General features: G+C 41.6%; 1 protein-coding gene and 4 long non-coding RNA genes across 5 annotated transcripts in view; all 5 read right to left on the bottom strand.

Annotated features, from left to right (window-relative positions):
• The window catches only part of cnga1a (cyclic nucleotide gated channel subunit alpha 1a), a gene marked incomplete at both ends in the record, with an annotated part of 155,293 nt that overhangs the window by 72,192 nt on the left and 55,601 nt on the right, over positions 1-27,500 (bottom strand). The gene's annotated exons all lie outside the window — the stretch shown is intronic.
• LOC311232396 lies at positions 2,522-6,872 on the bottom strand. Its single transcript, XR_014619946.1, has 5 exons — positions 6,594-6,872; positions 6,067-6,228; positions 5,649-5,712; positions 5,479-5,517; positions 2,522-4,947 (listed from the first exon to the last, which is right to left on the bottom strand). It is a non-coding gene; the product is annotated as an uncharacterized lncRNA (long non-coding RNA).
• LOC311232392 lies at positions 8,227-9,395 on the bottom strand. The gene is made up of 4 exons (XR_014619942.1): positions 9,304-9,395; positions 8,895-8,960; positions 8,747-8,797; positions 8,227-8,404 (listed from the first exon to the last, which is right to left on the bottom strand). It is a non-coding gene; the product is annotated as an uncharacterized lncRNA (long non-coding RNA).
• Positions 15,100-17,752, bottom strand: LOC311232398. The gene is made up of 4 exons (XR_014619947.1): positions 17,701-17,752; positions 17,484-17,549; positions 17,159-17,209; positions 15,100-15,293 (listed from the first exon to the last, which is right to left on the bottom strand). It is a non-coding gene; the product is annotated as an uncharacterized lncRNA (long non-coding RNA).
• On the bottom strand, positions 22,911-24,321 carry LOC311232395. Its single transcript, XR_014619945.1, has 4 exons — positions 24,269-24,321; positions 24,048-24,113; positions 23,825-23,875; positions 22,911-23,271 (listed from the first exon to the last, which is right to left on the bottom strand). It is a non-coding gene; the product is annotated as an uncharacterized lncRNA (long non-coding RNA).

Here is a 27,500-nt window from a genome sequence, read left to right as displayed (position 1 = left end):
TCTGGATCGCATTACATTCAGGTGCATCATCAAAACCCCATACTCCAGCAGCATAAAATAAAACAGAACCCACCATTGAATCAAATAATTGTGTAAATGTTGAAAACCCAAGGTCAGTGCACACTTTCATTTTACTCAACACGCCCCCTGCGTTGAGTATACTTGAGCATACTGCAATCCCATGGGCAGGGCAGGGAATTAAAACCATGACCAATGTTCCACACAAACCTTCCATTGCCTTGCATGGTAGTGAGGGACTGGAGATGGTAGCTCAACACCTTCTTTTGTCACTTTGAGAGTGCTGAGGCTGCCACTTCCTGCACCTTCTTTACCATCAAGGAGTCAGAAGTCAATTACCTCTTTAGAGGCCTCAATCCATAAGAAAGCCTAGGCCCTGGCCCCTGACAATATCTGTGGATTTTTGGTTGTTCAGTTTGGTAGTTATGTTGTGTGTTTATTGTTTGTTAGATTCGTCTGAATTGTAAGATGTTGTTTAGTAGAATATTAGTTATATCAATTAACCTGCCTAGGATAATGTGGATAGTTTTATATATAGAGTTCTCATTTGTCTTTTGTCTTCCGTTCTGTTCTGTCCTGCTTTATTATTTGGACCATTTATGTTATATTTGGTAAATTATGTATTTGCATGGGTAAATAAAACCCTTATTCTTTGGCTGTATTTGCATGGGTAAAATAAAACCCTTATTTTCTTGCCTACACCACTGTGTCCTCCTCGTCTGGCTGCTTGGTCCCTTACACTATGGAAAACATCTATATCTGTACATCCTCCTTTAATATTCACAAAGTCCCTACCCTATTGAAACCATCTATATATGTACATCCTTCACAAAGTCCCTACCCTGTGGAGGAAATCTATAATTGCACCCGTGCCAGTCATTCCCAGACCCATAGGGTCAATCACTGGTCATGACGCGTCTAGTGAAGCGGTACGTTGTATCGCAAACACAGAACTGCACAGAACCCTTGCAATCTGCAAGGCCTCCAGGGGGTGGAATATGCAATTCTGACCTTACTGCATGTACAGTATTGCACACTTGAGAAACCAAAGACACATGCTAAGATTTTATGTATAGTGTTTTCAACAGCTTTACATTTTTATTTTATTTTTTTATCCACTTTTTCTCATTATTTTTCTATTTTTCTCCCATCCCAATTTCGCCTCGCCAATTCACCCTTCAATTCTCCCCTCCCCTGTCTCGAACGTTGCTAGACTATGCCTTCCACTGGTCGGCTGCAGTGAGGACCAAGCCTTGCATCACGTGTCTCCTCCGGTACACGAGGAGGCAGCTGTTGCATCTTTTCACCTGAACAGCGCGATCTCTCAGTGGCGAGGAGTAACGTGTGGGAGGCTCGAGTCATGCTGCCCCCGATACTTCCTGATTCTGCTGTACAGGCGCACCAACCGACCTGTAGGAGTCGCTGTCCACAACGTCCAATCCCCACCCACCGGCTTTCCCACCCCTAACACTGCCAATTGTGTTAGTATGAACGACCAGCCAAGCCGGTAGCAACGCCGAGAGCTGGGCTCGAACCCCGCATCTCCTGCGTTAGTGGCGAGTGCCTTGCCCACTGCACCACTTAGCCACCTTAAAAAAGTATTTAACCGAGTATTTACTGGCTACAGAATTTTCACTTGAAGCCCATGGCGTAATTTTATAAATTGTTGATTTTCTTAAGAATCCAGCAGATCAGAGTAGCTATGTATGTCACTCTCTGACTAAATGACCACTTGCACAGGCTCCCCCCAGGGATGTGCTTTTTAAATCATCTTTATTGTTTAGCACAAAGCTAACACAACTCCCTGTGTAGCGCAATGATGACGTAGTAATGATTCTCTCTTCTGACCAATCAGTGTTTCAGGTAACTTTTTAGTCCCTGTTCTACCCGCTTGGAACCTCAACAGAGCAGGTACTAAAAACGTACCCAGTACCAGGTACTGTGGCCCTTTATACATTTATCCATGTCTTTCATTATCATGTATTTCACTAAATATCAGCCTCTGTGTCTGTAGCTAGTGGTCAAGATCTATTTCTGACCGAAAGGCCAGGGCCTGGCTATCTGTTGGTCAAGTCACATGCCGAAGTTACTTTTATTTTTACGAAATGCCTTTGTGCTGCAATTGTGCTGCAAACCCATTTCCCTGTGGGCACAAATAAAGTTTCTAGAATAACTTCAAATCTATGCCATAAGAGTCAGAAGATTTTTTTACATTGTTCAAACGGGTCAGTATAACTGAATGAAAATATGCATTAAAATATGCATTATACTAACTGCTATGTTTGCTCTGGCAAACTGATACTAATCCCTTCCAAATACCGTCTTCATGTTGTAATGATCTTGAGTAATTATGTGTTGTTGGCTCCTTTTAATTCCTTTGCAGAGGTGAGGGAATGTCCTATTGTTAACAGCCTCCATCTTTAACTGTCTTGTAGAAAGTCACATGGTTTTCATTTCCCATCCCAGATAGATGGATAGATAGATGTTGCAAGTTTTAAAGTTTAATAGATGGAATCATCGCAAAGGTTTATGCAGTTGAAACTGAAGTAAAATTGTGAGTAAAAAAGAACAGTAAAAAGGGAATAAATACATTAATTATCACCAACAGACACGTGCGATGCCTTGAGGGCTTGAGACTCTTTAAATTTAGTATGTAAATAAAACTAAAACCCAAAGATTTTATAAATCTTACTCCCATTAGCCGACCTTCCCGGGTCTAGATGGCTTTTTGTCACATGAAACTAGACAAACTAAGGAATCTATTGGTACCAAGCTCGCCATGCCACCTTGTTGGGAAGGAGGCTAAATATTGCTTCAAATGTAGGCAATATTTTGGCGAGGGAATAAATTACAGGGCCATTTTCAAAGGGGTTCCTAGACCTCTCGCCTCAAGATATCTGATTGAAAATGGGTTATATGGATATCCAAGAGTCTCCCTTTTACAGACCAGAATAGAAGTGCTCACCATCCAACATGGAGATTTTTTCATTTTTCAATGGCAATGGCACTCAGTAGGACGAGTAGGCAGATATCATGCCTAATCATTAGATATAAAAACCTCTATACACTCAGAATTTTAATAATTTGCTTAGGTGGATTCAAATCTTTTATTGCATATTAATAGACATAAACTATTGACATACAGTATTGAGTTGCATCTGAAATGAACCATTGGGATCCCAGCTTTCCAATGGTGTATGCCTGGCACTGGTATGTACAGTAGCACCTACTGCTGACTTTGACCTTGATCATTGAACCACTTTGAAAAAGTCGTAGGACTTATAATGACCCCGTGGGAACTTTTGTTTTGAATAATTTGAATAAAACAACAACAACAATAACAACAACAACAACAACAACCATACAAAACAAAACAAAACAACAATGGCAACAGCAACCATACAAAACAAAACAAAACAAAACACATGAATAGCATGAACTCAAATACACAAATAATGACTAGTTGGTATCATAATTGTATCCAGGACTTGACAACAGTTGGAGACGTTCCATCGACACCTTCCTGTGTACACGTATGTAATACTAATATGTTACAGGTTCTCCTTTTTTTCCATTTCAACCCCTGCCCCTGAAGTAGTACATGCACATCTCTGATCACCAAAACATATTTTACCTAGAAAATCGTAATTCTTTAAAACATGAACTACAGACAGCCTAAATCAAAAGCTTAGTTATTATCTCTCACAGACGCACCAGGATAGAGAGGTTTGGTCATGTGGGTCTGTCTGTAGGTCTGTCTGTGCAACTAACGGGAGCTAGTCTCACCAACTAGGCTGTGGTGAATGAAACTTGCCACATAGGCTGACAGCTATGATGAATAAAAAATGGGGGACCTTGATGTAAACAAGACGAAAGTCTTTCTCTGGTCTGCATCCCCTTAACAATTGTGTGTATTGAGCTGTACTGTACTGTACCCATTCTGCAATCTGTTAATACAATTTCCAATCAATAAATCAATCAAGCAGGCTATGGATATGACTCCTAGAATATTACCCTAATTGGCCTGATAGGGGCACTATAATTTAAGGTCAGAACTTTGAACATTGAAAGGTTATAACTCCTACACCATAAATAAATCCGATGTACAGTACACAAAACATGGTACAGACATCCATCTATCAGGATATATCCACATAAGTACCTGAAACATACTGTACAGTGAAAGTTTCATTCAAATCGACCACTAGGGGGTGCTACAAATAAAGAATGTCTGTAGCATAACAAACATAAAGAAATGTTTGTCCAATCATTACAAATAGTGTGTAATGGTGTAATAGTGTACTGGTGTATAATAGTGTAATAGTGTAAGATAGTGTAATAGTGCAATAGTGCAATAGTGTAATAGTGTCTAATAGTGTACTAGTGACAAAATAAAAAAATCCACATGCACCGGAAATCAATTACAGAAAAATACATGGGAATTACTCCCTGATAAATCAACCAAGCATGCATACATATAAATCATACCAAGTAAAAAGTCAGAAAAGAACAGTCAAACATCCCAAAATGTAAATAATCAATAGATAACACACTTTAAAATGTATGACCAACACTTAATAACATATAGCATACCATACTGTACATTCATGAATACATATTCAATGAATACTCACTCTAGCATTGTAGAATAATAAAAAGCTGACAAACTGAGTATATCCACTGTCCTTCCATTGTAATGTGCTTTTATCGATTGTCTCCTCGCCCAGCGGTAGTAGGGTTGGGGCCTGGGTTGGGCCCAGGTCCTGGGTTGGGCCCTGGTCCTGGGTTGGGCCCTGCAGTGCCCACTGGCTTTGGCCATAGACGGGCAAACAGAAGCCAGATGGGGAAGGGAATTTGGGGGGAGGGAAGCTGAGGAAGCACTGGTCTTGGAAAGCTCCAAAATGTGGGGATTGGGTACATGTAGAATCTCTGTGAACAAAAATAATACATATATATATATATTTAAATTATATATAGCTGTATCTATCTATCTATCTATCTATCTATCTATCTATCTATCTATCTATCTATCTATCTATCTATCTATCTATCTATCTATCTATCTATCTATCTATCTATCTATCTATCTATCTATCTATCTATCTATCTATCTATCTATCTATCTATCTATCTATCTATCTATCTATCTATCTATCTATCTATCTATCTATCTATCTATCTATCTATCTATCTATCTATCTATCTATCTATCTATCTATCTATCTATCTATCTATCTATCTATCTATCTATCTATCTATCTATCTATCTATCTATCTATCTATCTATCTATCTATCTATCTATCTATCTATCTATCTATCTATCTATCTATCTATCTATCTATCTATCTATCTATCTATCTATCTATATCTATCTATCTATCTATCTATCTATCTATCTATCTATCTATCTACCATCTATACACATAGTATATATATATATGACACCAGTTTTACAGTACCTCCTCGCTAGAGTCACTGCTTCGAAAGTGACGAGAATTCTGCAAGGAAACAAACACAGTGGTTTTGTCTTAACCCAAGTACAACTTCTTAGATTGGCATATAACACATTAAATATACGTATATATAGATAGACAGATATATATAAATGATTAGGTCATTTTGTACCTACAGTCACAGGGCAATACACCAAGAAGAACATCATCAGAAGAATGAAGTTCATCATGCACCTGAAACTGTAACACACATAGTTAGATAGTTAATATCCCTAATACTATTTACTATTATTATAAGTAAGTATAATATTATTACAGGTGTACAATATCACATGTAAGATAGAATTCTGAGAACTGACCATTATAATGCTAATTGTCACTGAAATTTAAAAAAAAATCTATATATCTAAAAAAAGATATACAGTAATTCCAAGAAAATATTCCAAAACCAAAAGAAAACAACAACAACAACAACAACAACAACAACAACAACAACAAGCAACTCACATTTGTAAGGGTTAATGGTGAAATTAATAGCACACAATACTAGACTATAAATCTTTACAATCAGTGATATCCCTTTATGAACTATACCTTGAAGATGCTCCTTGGGGAACTCCATTAATATGTCTGTACATCGCTGCCTTCCTGCTCTCTAACTCTCAACATCTCTTACTCATCTCAGTTTTGGTTAATCTCATGGCAACCTATGAATTACACAAGTTACACAATCCAACATATTTCCACATAAACATACTGTACACACACGCACACACACACGCACGCATGCACGCACCCACACACACACGCACGCACACACACACACACACGCATGCACACACACATACACACACACACACACACACACACACACACACACACACACACACACACACACACACACACACACAGATATTGAAGTTATTAAATGATCACAACATTTGCTTTCATGATTTTAAAGGTTTTCTTCATAGTCTCAGTAAGGAACAAAACGTTTTCATAACTGATTGCAATTGCATGCAGGACTCGAGACTTTGGAGAGAAACTTCAATAGTCAAAGAATATTTGTACATTGTTTAAATGCCTCAGTATAACTGAATGAAAATGTGTATTGTACTTACTGTCATGTTTGCTCTGGAAAAGCGATCCTTGCCTAATCCAAATCCTAATCCTAATCCTTCCTTGTAAACATCTTGGGTAACTATGTGTTGTTGGTTCCTTTTAATTCCTTTGCCGAGGTGAGGGAATGTCCTAACAGCTATACTATTGTTCACAGCTTCCATCTTTAACTGTCTTGTAGAAAGTCACATGGTTTTCATTTCCCATCCCAGATAGATGTTGCAAGTTGTAAAGTTTAACTATATTAATAGATATCATGGCAAAGGTTTGTGCAGTTGAAACTGAAGTAAGTGGAGTAAAAAATAACAGTAAAAAGAGAATAAATAAATGCTACTTAGACAGAGATGTGCAATGCCCTGCGGACTTGAAACTAAAGTCCTTTAGTCCCCCTACGAATATTGTGTTTGCCCTGCCAAAATAAAATAGATATCCAATCACATAGCCCTCAAGGGAATCTGCACCCAATCAGCACCCTTCAAGGACGTCTCTGTAGCTGACCACAGCACAGTGAGACGGGTGCAGAGCCGCGCTGAAAGATGACATTATATAATTATATACTGTAAGCACGAGAAGAGGACACAAAGTAGGGGGTTGGTGTGGAGCCTATAGTGTCTCCTTCATGGTAATAGGGGGTTGGTGTGGAGCCTATAGTGTCTCCTTCATGGTAGTAGGGGGTTGGTGTGGAGCCTATAGTGTCTCCTTCGTGGTATGGGGGTTGGTGTGGAGCCTATAGTGTCTCCTTCATGGTAGTAGGGGGTTGGTGTGGAGCCTATAGTGTCTCCTTCGTGGTAGTAGGGGGTTGGTGTGGAGCCTATGTCCCCTTCATAGGGGGTTGGTGTGGAGCCTATAGTGTCTCCTTCATGGTAGTAGGGGGTTGGTGTGGAGCCTATGTCCCCTTCATAGGGGGTTGGTGTGGAGCCTATGTCTCCTTCATAGGGGGTTGGTGTGGAGCCTATGTCTCCTTCGTGGTAGTAGGGGGTTGGTGTGGAGCCTATATGTCTCCTTCTTGGTAGCTGGTGATCACCTCGGCTGGGACCCCCCCCCCCCCCCCTCCCCACACCATACTGCCTCTCCTTTAAATACAGTATAATACCCAGCACAGGTTTGTATTAGATCAGATATTAGATTATTAGATTATATATATACTGTAACTATATTTATTGTAGAGCAAATATAACTGAGAGGGCATACATACCCTCATCTTGCACCTTGACCTTTTTACACTGCCACTTGCCCATATTATGCGCATGCCCAGAGTTAATTATATTGTTATATTGTTTACACTGCCTATTTTTATTCTATTTTTCTTTTTACTTCTCCACTGTACTATAATTGTATGACCTGTATCATGTCTTCTATTACCTGTACCTCCCCTCCCCCCTCCCCCATGCTGCTATGATGCCTGAATTTCCCGAAGGGGATCAATAAAGGAATATCTTATATTATCTTAACTTACATAAACACTATTTTTAAACACTAGCCACCAGCACTGTATAACTCTGATAATTGCACATGGAGATATCACTCTTTTTACAACCCAAGTATTTCCTAGAGCTGGGGAACTATATGTCTCATCACTTTCAGAATCCAACTTCTCAACAGACGAGACACACAGACAATGAAGTACATTTCCAATGTTCTTTATTCATTTGTATTAAATGCATTGAGAAACGTTTCCAATCATGTTTATTTAGTTCGTTTTAGTAGCCAGGGCTTCAGTGGTGGGTGGAGCTGCGGCAGCAGGACGCAGTGATTGGATGATGAGCTGAATGAGGTCCGACAGCCAGGATGGGTTAGTGGCCAATTTGAAAAACTACAGGAGCAAGTCAAGAAAGTTAAACAACTTATAGGATTATATAGATGCTTGTAACATAATAGTTGTGTAGATTGAAAAGTACATTGAATAGATAGATGTAATGTACTGTATATGCTATGTGATTGGGTTGGGATCAATTCACTTTCAATTCATTTAATTCAGGAGGTGGATTTTTTAAATATTGAAAGACCTTTGGCATGAAAAAGTTTTACTATCTGGCATAAATGAGAACGGATGCTGCGTCGTCAGCAGCTAAACAACAATTTCCGTTAACACTTTTGAACCGATTGAATTGAAAGGGAATTGATCCCAAACCTGGTGTCCAACATGAATACACACCTCCTCACTGGAAAACAGAGAGGGCTCCTCAATGACATGATCACTGTCGGCCTAAAAAAAAAGAAAAAAAAAGAATAAACAAGTGAATATGATGACTTCAAAAATGGTCTTACTGCAGAATGATATATGACACATGGTCTCATCTTACCCAGCAATTTGATAGAAGCACCAGGAACATAACAAGAGCAAGCATCTTCACTCCAAATGTCTGCATCTGAAAACATTTATAAATACATAATAATAATAATAACAACAACAACAACAACAACAACAACAACAACAACAACAACAACAACAACAACAACAACAACAACAACAACAACAACAACAACAACATAATAATAATAATAATAATAATAATAATAATAATAATAATAATAATAATAATAATAATAATAATAATAATAATAATAATAATAATAATAATAATAATAATAATAATAATAATAGGCTAGTAATAATAAACACCACTATGACTACAAAACCAACATCTCTATTCTTGTTACAATTCAACTGTATTATCTATTAATAAGAAAATCTAGTTAATATTTGCATACCTTTATGTATGCGAGTGTAACGGCTTTCTTGTAGAGTAGAGTCTTGTAGAGTTATTTTTGTATGAAATGAAAAGTGCTGAAATATATACAAGGCCAGGATTTATAGCAGCATTTATAGCAGCCAATCACATCTAACTAATATATCTGCCCAGCAGTTTATATATTTTGCAATGAGGTAACATATCATGCAATGCCTGGGTGTAGCATCAAACAATAGCCTTGCAAAATAGATAAACACGAATTAATCTATGTGCAGCGCAACGACACAGAGAGCAATTAAAAAGTATTTAGAGCTTGCTGTGTATATGTGCCTGTGTCATGTCTAATCTGGTGACTAATAGAACAATTAACTGGAACTATATCTCCATGAAAAATATCTATATAAAATAAGAGACAGACAGAATGACTAACAGACAGGGTTTAATTTGCAACCCAATATGACCTTTTATGCTGCTGCAGTCAATTGGAACAGTGCATATACTGTGTATTTATTCATTTATTTATTATTCTAAATGTTTGCATAACACTAGCCCTGAACATTGTCATGAATAAAAATAAAAATTCTTGTTGTTGCAAATGTCAATATACCATATACATACAGTATGCATGTACAGTATAGATATTATCTAATACAGGTGCAAGATTTCTTGGGGATGTAATAGGGGTGCTATGGCAGCTGCTGGCGGTGATCACTGGTTAATGTCAGTGGAACGCCCAAGAAAACACACACACACACACACACACACACACACACACACACACACACACACACAACACACACACACACACACACACACACACACACACACACACACACACACACACACACACACACACACACACACAGTATACCTTTCTCTCTCTCTCTCTCTCTCTCTCTCTCTCTCTCTCTCTCTCTCTCTCTCTCTCTCTCTTCTCTCTCTCTCTCTCTCTCTCTCTCTCTCTCTCTCTCTCTCTCTCTCTCTCTCTCTCTCTCTCTCTCTCTCTCTCTTCCCCTCTATCTCTCTCTCTCTCTCTGTCTCTGTATAACACAGCCATGTCAGGAAACATTCAGAAACATTTCATTTAATTTCAACGTATTCAATTATTATCAGTGGAATATTTGTGTTAACACATTCGGCGCCAGACCCGAGATATCCCGGGTTAACTCGCCATGCGTTGGGAGCCAAGAAGAGAGATTTCTCGGGTTTTGGTCGTTTATTCCTTGATTAGATATTTTTATTCATTATTCATCCACGGACCTCTGTGTTATCATAGGGAATGAGTGTGTAGACCCCAATCAGTCTGGCTTCCGGACTGGCCACTCCACAGAAACGGCCCTCATTGCGGTCACAGAGGCACTTCACTTAGCAACAGCGAAAGGCCTCTCCTCTGTCCTGATTCTCCTAGATCTATCTGCAGCCTTCGACACAGTCAACCATCAGATCCTCCTCGCGGCCCTCGCAGGAATGGGAGTGGCTGGATCTGCGCTGACATGGCTGACATCATACCTCAACGACCGCTCCTACCAAGTGTCATGGAGAGGGACTCTGTCGGCCACCCGCCCCCTCCGGACGGGTGTCCCCCAGGGCTCGGTCCTAGGACCCCTTCTCTTCTCCCTCTACACTAAATCACTGGGTAACATTATCACGTCTCATGGCTTCTCATATCATTGTTATGCCGATGATACTCAACTCTTCCTCTCCTTCCCTCCCTCAGATATCCACGTCTCTGAGCGGATCTCGGCCTGTCTGTCCGACATCTCCGCCTGGATGACGACCAACCACCTCAAACTGAACCTAAGCAAAACAGAATTGCTCCACCTGCCGGCCAAATCCTCCCCCCTGACCGACCTCTCCATCACAGTCGAGAATGCAGCTGTGACCGCGTCCCCGACCGCCAAGAACCTTGGTGTTGTCCTCGACGACCAGTTGAACTTCTCTGCTCACATCGCAGCGACAACCAGAACCTGCAGATTCCTCCTGAGCAACGTCAGAAGGATACGCCCCTTCCTGACAAAAGAAGCCACCCAACTCCTCATCCAATCAACAGTCATCTCCCGCCTCGACTACTGCAACGCACTGCTAGCTGGCCTCCCGGTCACTGCCACCAAGCCTCTTCAACTCATTCAAAACGCAGCGGCCCGCCTGATATCAAACCTACCGAAGTCGGCCCATGTCACCCCACTTCTTAGGGACCTGCACTGGCTCCCCATTGCTGCACGTATCCGCTTCAAGGCCCTCGACCTAGCATACCGTGCAGCAAAGGGAACCGCTCCTGCCTACCTCCGGTCAATGGTCTCTAACTACACACCCTCAAGACCCCTACGCTCTGCATCTTCTGGCCGCCTCAGACCTACTCCTATCCAAGCTCCCGGAGGGTCATCAAAGAGAAGCCGCCTATTCTCAGTCCTTGCCCCACAATGGTGGAATGAACTACCCATCCCAGTTAGGACAGCCGAATCCCGTCCAATCTTTCGCCGTCGACTAAAGACTCACTTCTTCAACCATTATCTGAAATGATTAAAAAAAAAAAAAAAAAAAATCTAACCTTGACTAACCTTACTGTCATGCACTTGTCCTAATAAACTAACCTACACTGTAACACGCAACACTTGATGAACATTGTTACTCAGCTGATAGAGTTGTACCCTTCTTGCTGTCTTGTCGTACAGAACTTGTAAGTCGCTTTGGATAAAAGCGTCAGCTAAATGACTAAATGTAAATGTAAATGAGTGTGAGGTTGCCAAAGTGCAATACCGGCCGCATCCCGCTAGACAGCGGTATCGAGCACCCTTTGTAACCTTGTATCTTGGCCTGTGTAATGGCCAAACATCTCCGGTTTCATGTTTCCTTGTCGGGCGAAGGCAGCCGTTCTGCCGGTTCCATTGAAGCGCCTCAAATATCCCAGATCAATATGTTGTGGTGGATTATGCCGTGGGCCAAATGGACATTGAATGTACCAGATGGCAATCAAACAATTGGAATATTATTTTTGGAATACTTCCGATCACAGGTAAGAACGATCTGACGTGAATTTTAGCTTGATCCTGCAATGCTTTTATACCGATCGGGCTGTTTTTAGTGTTCAATACGAATGCTGTTACTGACAATCAAATAATCAGAAACGACCCCCCCCCCCCCCCCCCCCCCTTTCATGCATTCATGATGGAACATAATACCTATGATATAGATTTGATTTCAGGATAATAGCGTATACAGGCAAGAAATGGCAACGTCTATAGTGGAATTGACGTATAGGTCTATATAGCATTTCATGAATTACCCTAGACCGCTCTAAAACCATACTTCTATTCACCACGGTATAGCACGGGAACGTATGGATGGGAGCATTTATTATTTTTCACATATTGCATGATAGATAGGTGATGTCAAATGGGCCATAGTATTGTATCCATAGCTATAATATAGAATATAGTTATAGCTCTACAAACAAGGTGAGTGGTGACGCAGTCCTATCGTTTAAAGCGCGGCCTATAGCTACAGCAGGCCCTAACTAATAGCTGGCGCCGAATGAGACGGGGGCAGCGGAGATGCTTCATTGACAGGCTTTCTATAATATATATATATTTTTTTATAGTTTCATAGTTTCTTTTATCATCTGTTTTTTTTTTTGGACTGTGTGAACGGCCATTTTGTGCCCAGGCCGCACTGAGAACATTGACTGTGATTGCTAGATGAGAGGCAGCCTTGACTGTGAAGTTGAACTAATTGGGGAGGGGTAGCGGGCCTGTGCGCTATTGGATGTTATGTTCTGTGCCTGCCTCTCTGCCCTCCTTCTCCAAGCACTCCTATATGAGGACGATGACATCACCCGTGTCATCTTAAGCTGTCCGTTCCCCCTGCAATCAATGCCAGTTATTCATTGTCTGCAAGATGATATGTACTGTGCAGGGCCCAAGCCAAGTCATTATCTGGTCCCAGTAACATAGTTACTTGAAGAAGGAGGATATCAGGCTGTGTAGATAATGGAAAATACAACGCTGTAGAAAACAAGTGAAATGGGCAGCACACTGTCGTGAGACCTCCGTCCTGGATCAGTCTGCCATCTTGGAGCTGGTCTGTGGCTGGTCTGCTATTATAAGCCGAGGTGTTCTGCCATACCATCATCACGCTCCTATAGGAAACTTGCAAAACGAGCATGTGAGGAAAGTAGTGGGCACCTGCTCAACCAATCCACAGGGGAAGGTATGTGTCTCAGGTCATGATTAGTTCACATCACTCACAGCTGTTGCATTACCACCTTTTTAAATAGTCAATCGTCTCTAGTCCTGGTTAGCCCAGCAGGGTAAAGGGATAATCTACACAGTAATCCACAATGCTCAATAAAAAGGTTATTCCACAGTTGTATGCATAAATAAACACAGTATTGTCCATTTAGGGGAGCAGAGTCCTGTAAACCTGTGATATTTGATTTAAATTAGAGTAAGGTATTTTATGCCTGTAAAATCATTTAAAAATCAACCCATAAATATAGATGCAGCCATTAGGACTTTCTACCATTCTACCACGGTGCCGAAGGGGTTAATTTTGAGGTTGATTACTGTACTGATCCTGATTTGCAGCGTTGATGGATAGCCACAGAGCTTAAGAAATAGGTCTCGCAATCCATAGCACACATGAAGAATATTTATATAAATTTGACATTCATAACTTATGATGATGAAGTTAAGACAACCTATCTCTAGGCTTTTGAAAATGTAGGGGAGCAGCCGAGAAAAATCGCTGATCGAAGCACAACTTTCCAAAAATGATATTAATAATAATAATATTACTAATATTTCCCAAAGGAAGATACAAGATCATCATGAAATATTATTTCACTACAAATGCTTCAAAAGTGGCCTAACACAACCATACCATATTGATCTAATCATCACGATTGTATGCATTACTTGGAGGTAATGAACCATGTTTGCAAAATGATTTAAAATATAACTGTGTATTCACTGATTCACAGACTAATTCAAGGATCATCATCACAACACTTGGTAGACTTGCCAACTGAGGTCTTTAGGCCCTGTCTGGCTAAATTGTTTTTTAAATCGAACAATAGGCTCTCATTGGGCTTTACAACTAACTAATACAGTCAGTTTAGTGTTAGTGTTGACTAGTAATGGATTCTAATCTATACCAACAGGCTGGAGGAGCAGCTAATCTCTCTGTCTACAACTCAGGTCTGGAGAAATTCTTGGCAACATGTCAGTTAGAAAGGGGAGGTAACACTGTGGGGCATCATCACAAATCATACCAGTCAAATGTTGGTTTGGGCAAAGCAGAGCAGAGCAGAAGAAAACAAAGTGTCTCTTCAGGGGGCGTGTTATGGCATGTGCAAACACCTTAACATTATTGGAATTTAAACTCAGAGCCAATTAAATGACTGCCAAGAGCTCCCATCAGTACAGTCATCATATTTATTTTCCAACAACGATTTCCCAAGACCATTTGGTGAGAGACAGAGGTGTGACAGTGAGATCACTGCATGCAGGTCACAGCTTTCTAGACCACTGAAAAACAAAACAAGAACAAATGCATGCAAACATACATGATCTACACCGCCAATCCTCCTCCCACCCACCCTAAGAGACCACACTTTAACTTCTTAATTTATTTGTTGTTGTGTCACGTCACCAGGCCCAAGAGCAGAAATAGTGAAGGCATGGAACGTGCACAGAAAGTAGCAAGCATCCACTCCAACAGCCCTCCCCTAAAGCCCAGTAGCCCATGTACACCCCACCACCACCGCATCATCTTGACAAAGTTACATTACGACAATGAAGTGTATTTCAAATGCTCTTTATTGTGGCAACTGATATTACATCTGTTAGTAATGTAATATTCAAGTAATTTCCTCTATCGTCCTGCAGGAGGTGGAGGCAGGGCCGGGACCGGGGCTGGGGGTGGGAGAGGGGGTGGGATAATTTCCCAGAACAGCGGGTGGAGCTTGAGCAGCTCAGAAAAGGAGCTGAAAATGTTACCAGAGTTGCCCCTCTACAAGAGAAAATCAAGAGGTTATAACAGCTGTTTATAACAGCACACTGCAACATCACTACAAGATAAAACAGCTGTTTATAACAGCACACTGCAACATCACTACAAGATTAAACAGCTGTTTATAACAGCACACTGCAACATCACTACAAGTCAAGTCAAGTCAAGAGTTTTATTTGTCACGGCATACAAGTATACAATGAAATGCGGGTGGTCTTGCCCGCAACGATGTGCAATACAGTAGTACAACATATAATGGAATCCAATAAACAATAAACAAGATAAAACAGCTGTTTATAACAGCACACTGCAACATCACTACAAGATAAAACAGTTGTTTATAACAGCACACTGCAACATCACTACAAGATTAAACAGCTGCTTATAACAGCACACTGCAACATCACTACAAGATTAAACAGCTGCTTATAACAGCACACTGCAACATCACTACAAGATAAAACAGCTGCTTATAACAGCACACTGCAACATCACTACAAGATTAAACAGCTGCTTATAACAGCACACTGCAACATCACTACAAGATTAAACAGCTGCTTATAACAGCACACTGCAACATCACTACAAGATAAAACAGCTGTTTATAACAGCACACACTGCAACATCACTACAAGATTAAACAGCTGTTTATAACAGCACACTGCAACATCACTACAAGTCAAGTCAAGTCAAGAGTTTTATTTGTCACGGCATACAAGTATACAATGAAATGCGGGTGGTCTTGCCCGCAACGATGTGCAATACAGTAGTACAACATATAATGGAATCCAATAAACAATAAACAAGATAAAACAGCTGTTTATAACAGCACACTGCAACATCACTACAAGATAAAACAGTTGTTTATAACAGCACACTGCAACATCACTACAAGATTAAACAGCTGTTTATAACAGCACACTGCAACATCACTACAAGATAAAACAGCTGCTTATAACAGCACACTGCAACATCACTACAAGATAAAACAGCTGCTTATAACAGCACACTGCAACATCACTACAAGATTAAACAGCTGCTTATAACAGCACACTGCAACATCACTACAAGATAAAACAGCTGCTTATAACAGCACACTGCAACATCACTACAAGATTAAACAGCTGCTTATAACAGCACACACTGCAACATCACTACAAGATTAAACAGCTGCTTATAACAGCACACGGCAACATCACTACAAGATAAAACAGCTGTTTATAACAGCACACTGCAACATCACTACAAGATAAAACAGCTGCTTATAACAGCACACTGCAACATCACTACAAGATTAAACAGCTGCTTATAACAGCACACTGCAACAACACTACAAGATTAAACAGCTGCTTATAACAGCACACTGCAACATCACTACAAGATTAAACAGCTGCTTATAACAGCACACTGCAACATCACTACAAGATTAAACAGCTGCTAATAACAGCACACTGCAACATCACTACAAGATAAAACAGCTGTTTATAACAGCACACTGCAACATCACTACAAGATTAAACAGCTGTTTATAACAGCACACGGCAACATCACTACAAGATTAAACAGCTGCTTATAACAGCACACTGCAACATCACTACAAGATTAAACAGCTGCTTAGCACACTGCAACATCACTACAAGATTAAACAGCTGCTTATAACAGCACACTGCAACATCACTACAAGATAACAACACACTGCAACATCACTACAAGATAAAACAGCTGCTTATAACAACACACTGCAACATCACTACAAGATATAACAGCTGCTTAGCATGACATTCTGTACACCGAAATATCAATCACTGATTTAGATTTGAGATGTTTATGCAATAACATTTATGTAGTCAACGTAAAATACCAACCTCTTCACTTGAAGATGAAGAGCGCTTCTCGATGACATGGTTATGGTCAGCCTTCAAAAGTAAATAAAAAGACAGCAGAATATACAAGGTGATGGTAAGATTTCTGAAACTGTGTTGCTGTAAATCCACATAGAGTACAGTAAAGTACAGTACAGTAGAGTGCAGTAGGGTACACTACAGTACAATACAGTACAGTAGAGTACAGTTGAGTAGAGTTCAGTAGAGTACAGTAGAGTAGTGCAGTACACGACTACAGTACAGTAGAGTTCAGTAGAGTACAGTACAGTACAGTATAGTAGAGTACAGTACAAAGGCCATGTCTTACCAAACTGATTGAGCGAAGCATCATGAACGCCACAAGAGCAATCATTTTCATGTTGAATATCTGCATCTACAGTAAATAGAACATCATAAATTATTGTATAAGCATGTCTATTAAAAACGTTACAATCTAAACCCATGCTAATGACTCTCCTTTAACTTGAATGAGTTCGTTATACATTATCTATGAACACATTTGCAGATACACAGTATGGTCATGCCTTGGTGAGTGTTGGAGTGCGTTAGTGTCAGAGTCCTGTGTGTAGTGCAGCCGTCAGTAAAAAGACAATATTCAGAACAGTATATATAGTTTCTGACAGCTAGTCACAGCTCATCACTAATTATGAGGCTTTTATCTTTTGCAATGTTGGGTGTTTGTTTGGATTGTTTGTTGTCTGGGTGGTATGTAACATTTCACTGACTCAGAACTGGAAAGAACCCACAAGCACGACACAGAAGCAATCAGGTGCAAATTCAAAGTTCACAGGTTCATTCCTCATCAGATACTGTAGTCCACAGGCAGGGGTCAAAACCAGGAGATCAGTCAGCGAGGCAAACATTGCCGACAGGGAGTCCAGGGAATCAAGCTGATGATCAAAAATGGGAAAGAAACATGAGAACAACCCACTAGAAAGCTTACCGCGCTGCAATCTGACAATCTCAACCAGGATGAGCAGAGGATGGGGCCTTAAACCAGGATGAGCAGAGGATGGGGCCCTAAACCAGGATGAGCAGAGGATGGGGCCCTAAACCAGGATGAGTAGAGGATGGGGCCCTAAACCAGGATGAGTAGAGGATGGGGCCCTAAACCAGGATGAGCAGAGGATGGGGCCCTAAACCAGGATGAGTAGAGGATGGGGCCCTAAACCAGGATGAGTAGAGGATGGGGCCCTAAACCAGGATGAGCAGAGGATGGGGCCCTAAACCAGGATGAGCAGAGGATGGGGCCCTAAACCAGGATGAGTAGAGGATGGGGCCCTAAACCAGGATGAGCAGAAGATGGGGCCCTAAACCAGGATGAGCAGAGGATGGGGCCCTAAACCAAGATGAGCAGAGGATGGGGCCCTAAACCAGGATATGTAGTAGTAGCTAAGACCAGTAGCTTATATCCTATAGGTCAGTCCATTGGTTGTAACATCCAATCCAACTCTAGCTTGCAGCAAGATTAGAAACATGAAATTTTTCACAATAACAGATGCTGATGTGTACATCCTTCGCAGCAATACATGACTGTGTGGCACAGCGGAACAACAACACAATCATCAAATTTGCTGACAACACAGTAGTGGTGGGCCTGATCTCTGCAAACGACGAGAGGGCCTATCTGGAAGAGGTAAAGGTTCTAGCGGGATGGTGTCAAGAGAACAGCCTCTCCCTGAACGTCAGCAAAACAAAGGAGATGATTGTGGACTTTAGGAGGTCGGGGGTCAGCGACTACAGCCCCCTCAGCATCGACGGAGCACCGGTTGAGAGAGTGAACAGTTTTAAGTACCTAGGAGTCCACATATCCGAGGACTTGACATGGACCACACACATTGACAGTGTTATCAAGAAGGCACGACAACGCCTCTACTTCCTTAGGCGCCTAAGGAAGTTCAAAGTGAGTCAGAAGAACCTCAAGAACTTCTACTCATGCAAAATAGAGAGCATCCTGACTGGCAATATCACCTCCTGGTTTGGGAATAGCACTGCACAAGACCGTAGCAGACTACAGAGAGTGGCCTGTTCAGCCGAACACACAATTGGAGGGGGGCTTCCCACTCTCCAAGACATTTACAACAAGCGCTGTATGGGTAAGGCTAAGAGAATAATCAAAGACCCCAGCCACCCAAACAACTGCCTCTTTGAACTGCTGCGGTTAGGCAAGCGATACCAGAGTCTCATGGCAAGCACAGAGAGCTTCAGGAGGAGCTTCTATCCCCAGGCCATCAGGATGCTCATTCATGAACAATGAACAATAACAGAACATCAAATACACCCACAACACACACATCCACATGGGCAAAACAGAGTCCATTCTTTTCGGTTCAAATAACAAACTCAGCAAGATTGACGGCTTCTCAGTTACAGTGGGTGACAATATTGTCACAAGGAAAGATGAAATTACCTACCTGGGTTCCATCCTAGAGGCTAATCTCTCCTGTGACAAAATGGCATCCAATGTAATAAAAAAAAGTCAACCAACAAACTCGATTCTTGTACCGGATCTCCTCTCTGGTAAACAAGAATACCCTGAAGACTCTGGCAGGAGCACTCATTCAAGGGTACTATGACTATGCTTGCACCTCATGGTACCAAAGCACCTCAAAGGCGCTAAAAACAAAATTACAAACATCTCAAAACAAACTGGTCAGACTACTGCTTGACCTTACTCCTAGAACCCACCTCACCCCTGCCCACTTTGACAACCTAGGATGGCTTAGAGTAGACGACAGAGTACAGCAACTTGCAATGGGCCTGGTCTACAAGATACACTACACGACCAAGGTACCCATGTACTTGTCAAAATACTTCCCAAAGGTCAGTGAATACCACGATCACAACACCAGAGGGAGCTCCACAAATCATGTTAAACCCAGATTCGGCTCAAACAAGGGACTAAACACGTTTCGCAATTATGCCACATCAATGTGGAACGCCCTACCCAAAGCTGTAAAGGAATGTGAATCACTACCTACTTTCAAAACCACTCTCAAGGGACACCTACGGGAGACTGCAATTCAAAACTGGCCCCTGTAAATGTCCTAACCCAACCCCCTCCAATGTACAGTAATTTACCTAGTATGGTTTTGTCAATATTCCAATGTACAGTTTTGCTTGTTTGTACAGTGTTTCCCCCCCCCCCAACCCCCTCCAATGTAAATTACCCAGTATGGTTGTCAATATCCCAATGTACCCAACCCCCCCCCCCCCAACCTCCTCCAATGTACAGTTTTTACGTCAAATGTATATACTCCCTTTTCTTGACTCTTTTTGTATCACAAACAGTACTGTTTTTGCAAATCTGGTATGTCATAAATGTATAGATGTAGCAGTACTGTCTATCTGTATGTCATGTACGTCATATATGTCCTGATGAATTGAAAATGGGGGACCCTGATGTAAACAAGACAAATGTCTTTCTCTGGTCTGCATCCCCTTAACAATTGTGTGTATTGAGCTGTACTGTATTGTACCCATTCTGCAATCTGTTAATAAAGTTTTCAATCAATCAATCAATCCACACGCACACACTCACTTTAAATAAACAACACACTGTAGCACCCACTTTACCCACTTTAGACACTAACACACACTTTATATTTATTGGCATCAATCCCATGCACCTCATTGCACCTCACCACCACAAGGTGGCACCACAAGCTAAGCTATACCTCACCATTCTACACTGTACTGTATAAGCTGACTGTATAGACCAGGGGTTCCCAAACTTTTCAGCTCGAGACCCAAAAGAGAAATTTGGTGTTTCCCCGGGACCCAAACTTACAAAAATATATCATGAATTGCCATAACATACATTTATAAAGTACTGATAAAGAACACAACAAACCATGAATTTCAAATGTATATTAAATGTATTTATTTAATTATAAAAGTACATCACAGCAATAATCTGAGTGTAATGTTAAGTTGCTCACCACCTGATAAGATATGTACATACAATTAACACTTTTAAATGAACAAACATGTTCTACCCTCCTTTCTATTTCTCACCCCTTTTTCGCCTATCCATTTCTTACCCCCTCCCTCCATCCCTCAACCTTAAACTCCAACATTGAGCAACATTCTGATAAATTTGTACTGACTTGTACTGGGGCTATCAAACTTGCTACCATGCCGCCTTTAACCCTTTCACAACCACACGACAGAAGATTAACCCTTTCACTACTACCCTATGTAGTGTGGTTGTGAAAGAGTTAACCCTTTGTCGTGTGGCAGTGAAAGGGTTAACCTTATGTATTGTTGCAGTGAAAGGGTTAACCCTTTGGTAGTTTGGTAGTGAAAGGGTTAATGGACCAATACACAAAACATAGCTGGCATTAACCCATAGTTGACAACGGGTGTGTTCTAGCACAACATTTGTGTGTATCGAAGGGAGGAGTCATGCCTGTACATTTTTCAAAATTAACCTATTACCTAGGTAGGTACACCACAAAATGCAAAAGATGTGCAACCTAAGAAAGTTGTCCATAACTCATTGATAATTTGTTGAATCATCACACAATTTATTGTATGTATTGCTTGGCGGTACAGTAATGAACCATGTTTGCAAATGTATAACAATTAATGTTATTTCAAATATAACTCGAGGAGGTGCCTTGCCAAGAAAAATAGTTCACTGATTCACAGACTAATTCGAGGATCATTTTCTCAATCATCACAAAACTTGGTGGACTGAGGTCTTTAGACCCTGTCTGTCTAAACAAAAACAGGCTCACAATGACTTCTGGACAATGGGCTTTACAACTGATACAGATTCCAGAGACTTAGTTATAGGCCTATCACTGGTGTACATGAGCCTGTTAGTTTAAACCTTAACCAGGTTAACAAGTGTTGACTAATGGATTCGAATCTATACCAACAGGCTGGAGGAGCAGCTAATCTCTGTGTCTACAACTCAGGTCTGGAGAAATTCTTGGCAACATGTCAGTTAGAAAGGGGAGGTAACACTGTGGGGCATCATCACAAATCAAACCAGTCAAAAGTTGGTTTGGGCAAAGCAGAGCAGAGCAGAAGAAAACAAAGTGTCTCTTCAGGGGGCGTGTTATGGCATGTGCAAACACCTTAACATTATTCAAAGGGAATTTGAACTCAGTCAATTGAAATACTGCCAAAAGCTCCCATCAGTGCAGTCATCATATTTATTTTCCAAAAACGATTTCACAAGCCCATTTGGTGAGAGACAGAGGTGTGACAGTGAGATAACACGCATTGGAGCCATGCAGGTCACCACAATCTAGACAATTTTTTAGCTTTTTTTTTTTAATAGAAACAAAACAAGAACAAATGCATGCAAACATATACATACATACATACATACATACATACATACATACATACATACATACATACATACATACATACATACATACATACATACATACATACATACATACATACATACATACATACATACATACATACATACATACATACATACATACAGTACATACATACATACATACATACATACATACATACATACATACATACATACATACATACATACATACATACATACATACATACATACATACATACATACATACATACATACATACATACATACATACATACATGATCTACACCACAAAGCCCCCCCATCCTCCCACCCACCCACCCACACTTTAACTTCTTAATACATGTTTTGTTGTGTCACGTCACCAGGCCCAAGAACAGACCAGAAATAGTGAAGTCATCATGGAACGTGCACAGAAAGTAGCAAGCATCCACTCCAACAGCCCTCCCCCTAAAGCCCGCGTTCACCCCACCACCACCATCATCTTGACAAAGGTACATTATGACAATGAAGTGTATTTCAAATGCTCTTTATTGTGCTAAATTATATTAAAGTAAGTCATGTTTTGAGCACAACATTTGAGTAATTTCCTCTATCGTCGTTTAGGAGGTGGAGGTGGGGGTGGGGGTGGGGGTGGGGGTGGGGGTGGGGGTGGGGGTGGGGGTGGAAGTGGAGGTGGAGGTGGAGGTGGAGGTGGGACCAATGACTGGAGTAGCTTGAGGAGGTTGAGCAGCTCAGGGTAGGGGCTGGAAGGTTTGCCAGAGATGCCCCTCTGCAAGAATGAATGAATGAATGAATGAATGAATGAATGAATGAATGAATGAATGAATGAATGAATGAATGAATGAATGAATGAATGAATGAATGAAGAGAAGATCAAGAGGTTATAACAGCACACTGTAACATCACTACAAGAGAAGATCAAGAGGTTATAACAGCACACTGTAACATCACTACAAGAGAAGATCAAGAGGTTATAACAGCACACTGTAACATCACTACAAGAGAAGATCAAGAGGTTATAACAGCACACTGTAACATCACTACAAGAGAAGATCAAGAGGTTATAACAGCACGCTGTAACATCACTACAAGAGAAGATCAAGAGGTTATAACAGCACACTGTTACAGCACTACAAGAGAAGATCAAGAGGTTATAACAGCACACTGTAACATCTCTACAAGATAAAAACAGCTGTTTATAACAGCACACTGCAACATCACTACAGGATGAGTCATCACTACTGAAAAATAAATTATTGATTTAAATTAAAAAAATATATTTATATGCAATAACATTCATGTATTCAACGTAAAATACCAACCTCCTCACTTGAAGATGAAGAACGCTTCTCGATGACATGGTTATGGTCAGCCTTTAAAGATAAATACAAAGACAGTAGAATATAAAAGGTGGTGTAGTGTAGTAGGGTACAGTAGAATACAGTAGGGTACAGTAGAGAGTAAAGTACAGTACAGTAGAGTACAGTACAGTACAATACAGTAGGGTACAGTAGAGTAGAGGACAGTTCAAAGGCCATGTCTTACCAAACTGCTGGAGAGAAGCATCATGAATGCCACAAGGGCAAACATTTTCATGCTGAATATCTGCATCTAAATAGAACATCATAAACATGTATTACAAACACATCATCTATTAAAAAACATTATGATCTAAACACATCATAATGACTACTTACATTTTAATGAGTTAGTTATTCATTATCTATAAACACATTTGCAGATACACAGTAGGCCTATGTTCCTACCTTGATGAGTGCTGTAATACGGCAGTCAGTACAAATACAAAATTCAGAACAGTATATATAGTTTCTGACAGCCAGTCACAGCCTATCACTAATTATGAGGCTTTTATCTTTTGCAATGTTGGGTGTTAGATTGTTTGTTGTATGGGTGTAGCGTGTAACAACAGTCTTGCAAAACAAACAGATACGTGTCTGACCAAGTGTATTGATCCACATGTAGGGCGATACCACAGAGAGCATGCAACAAGTATTTAGATCAGCTGGTGTTATGGTTGTATGCAGGGGCGTAGCTGGGGGGGGGGTAGCTTAGGATGATTCCAAGGGCCCAGCACTGGGGGGGGGGGGGGGGGGGGGGGGGGGGGCATTTTTTTTTTTTTTTTTTTTTTACTAGACATCACTCAGGTGTATTATTGATGCTCTCATTGATACTATGTTTGTTTCTGAAGTGTGTGTGTGTGTGTGTGTGTGTGTGTGTGTGTGTGTGTGTGTGTGTGTGTGTGTGTGTGTGTGTGTGTGTGTGTGTGTGTGTGTGTGTGTGTGTGTGTGTGTGTGTGTGTGTGAGATATATAGAGAGAGAGGGGGGGCTTTGGTAGACTATTGCATTGGTCCATTCATTGAAGATGAACACAATGCGACATCCTTTACTAGGCTCACCCACCAACAGTGCAGGTGCTGAACTGCTGATCCGAATGTATAGGTAAAAACCATATTATGCGTTTTCATCAATAAAAAAAGGGCACAAAAAAAATCCACTCGCGCGCTTACGCGTGCTCGCATTCACTGGGGGCCTACAAATACATTCTTTCATGGGGCCCAGAATCTGGAGCTACACCCCTGGTTGTATGCCCCATTCAAACTGACAAACAGCTGGAGATACATTACTGTTTAATTTAGCTAGATATACACTATGGTGATTTCCAGTAGATGCAAAGGTACCATACACAAAATACACAAAATATATAGATATAATAAAATATAATATCAATTGAATCAGATTTATTGTAATTTTTCCTAGCAAGCACAATCCTCTCTGCACTAGGCACACAAACAATAGCTTATCAATTAACACAAATGTGCAGTAAACACAAAATACATTTCTGGTATCCATTCCCACTTTATCCAATCAGGAGAGAGAACCCTAGATATCTGTACTTATTTCAGGAAATGTGGCAAAGCCAAATTTGCTTACTGCACTGGCAGATAATTTTACTTATTTCAAGCAGATATTTGCTTATAACCAAGTTGTATTTCTTATTTTGGTCAGACAATTCTTTCAGTGTGGAGTTCTCTCTCCTGGTTGAATAAAGTGGGAATGGATACCAGAAAATGTATTTTCTGTTTACTGCAGAGCGAAGGGACTTGGAGAGGGACACAGTGGATGAGTAAGCTTAGTGATGCGATTCATTTTGGATTACTTTAGAATTACATTTGGATTGCTTTGCCTTCAAAGATCAATAGATCAATCAGAGGCCACGTTTCAAGACGCACTGGATGACGCCGACTGGGGAATGTTCAGGAGGAGTAATAGTGACGTCAGCGATTTCACAGACGCTGTAGTGTCATTCATAACAACACTGGCTGATACTATCGTCCCCACAAAGAAGGCGAGGGTGTTCCCAAACCAGAAACCATGGGTGGACAGTACCATCAGAGCAGCCCTGAACTCTCGCACCACTGCTTATAACCGGGGCAGAGAGTCAGGAAACATGGAAGAGTACAAGACAACAGTCTACACTCTGCGCAAGGCTGTAAAACTTGCTAAGAGGACGTATGCCGACAAGATGGAGGCACAAATGGCACAGAATGACACAAGAGGATTATGGCAAGGACTGAGGGCTATAACTGACTACAAAGTCAGCGCCCCCTCAATGGGGAGCGACGACGCCTCCCTTGCGGACAAGCTCAACACCTTTTACGCTCGGTTTGGTGCAAACAGTGGCACTGCTAGCCCAACGGCTAGTGACGTCACTGGTGCGCCGGCTGTTGTGGAGGGGGGGGGGGGCATCCGCGGGGGGGCGGGGACGCTCTCTCATTGACGGTACACAGTGTGAGAAGAGCATTTATGCAGGTGAACACCAGGAAGGCTGCTGGCCCAGATGGAATAACAGGACGCATATACTTAAGTCCTGTGCCAACCAGCTAGCCCCTGTGTTCACCGCCATATTCAATCAATCCCTGGCGGAGTCGGTGGTCCCTGCCTGCTTCAAGATGTCTACCATCATCCCTGTACCGAAGAAACCCTCCCCAACATGTCCAAATGACTACAGACCGGTGGCACTCACCTCTGTGGTCATGAAATGTTTTGAGAGGCTGGTCAAGGACCACATTTGTGTCTCCCTCCCCAGTGATATGGACCCTATGCAATTTGCATACAGGACAAACAGGTCCACTGACGACGCGGTCTCCCAGGTACTGCACAGCACCCTCTCCCACCTTGACCGTCAGAAGGGGGGCTATGTAAGACTGTTGTTCATTGACTACAGCTCAGCGTTCAACACCATTGTCCCCACCAGACTGGTGGACAAGCTGATCGAGCTGGGTCTGAGCTCCGCCCTGAGCGCCTGGGTACTGGACTTTCTGAGTGAAAGACCCCAGGCGGTCAGGGTGGGGGGTCAGACCTCCAACACCATCACCCTGAGCATCGGGTCCCCCAGGGCTGTGTTCTAAGCCCCCTGCTGTACTCACTCTACACACACGACTGTGTGGCCAAGTTCAGCTCCAACTCCATAGTGAAGTTCGCCGACGACACGGTGGTGGTGGGGCTGATCTCGGACAACGACGAGAAGGCCTACCGGGAGGAGGTTGAGGTACTGGAACGCTGGTGCCAGGACAACAGCCTGCTCCTGAACATTGGTAAAACCAAGGAGCTGATCGTGGATTATAGGAGAGGACAGCAGGAGACACACACACCACTGATGATTAACGGGGCTACCGTGGACAGGGTGAGCAGCTTTAAGTACCTGGGGGTCCACATCTCAGAGGATCTGACATGGTCAACACACATAGACACAGTAGTAAAGAAGGCGAAACAGCGCCTCTACCACCTGAGACAGTTAAGGAAGTTCAGAGTATCGGGGAAGATACTCCAGTCCTTCTACTCAGGAGCTGTAGAGAGCATCTTGACCGGAAACATCACTGCCTGGTATGGAAACAGCACGGCACAAGACAAGAAGGCCCTACAGAGAGTGGTGCGCTCAGCCGAGCGTACCACGGGTATTGCACTACCTCCCCTGCA

Source organism: Notolepis coatsorum (genome assembly GCF_963971535.1).
Source record: "Notolepis coatsorum genome assembly, chromosome: 7".
Lineage (NCBI taxonomy): Eukaryota > Metazoa > Chordata > Actinopteri > Aulopiformes > Paralepididae > Notolepis > Notolepis coatsorum.
Note: the sequence above shows the minus strand (reverse complement) of the source record. Positions and strands in the feature narration are given on the sequence as shown.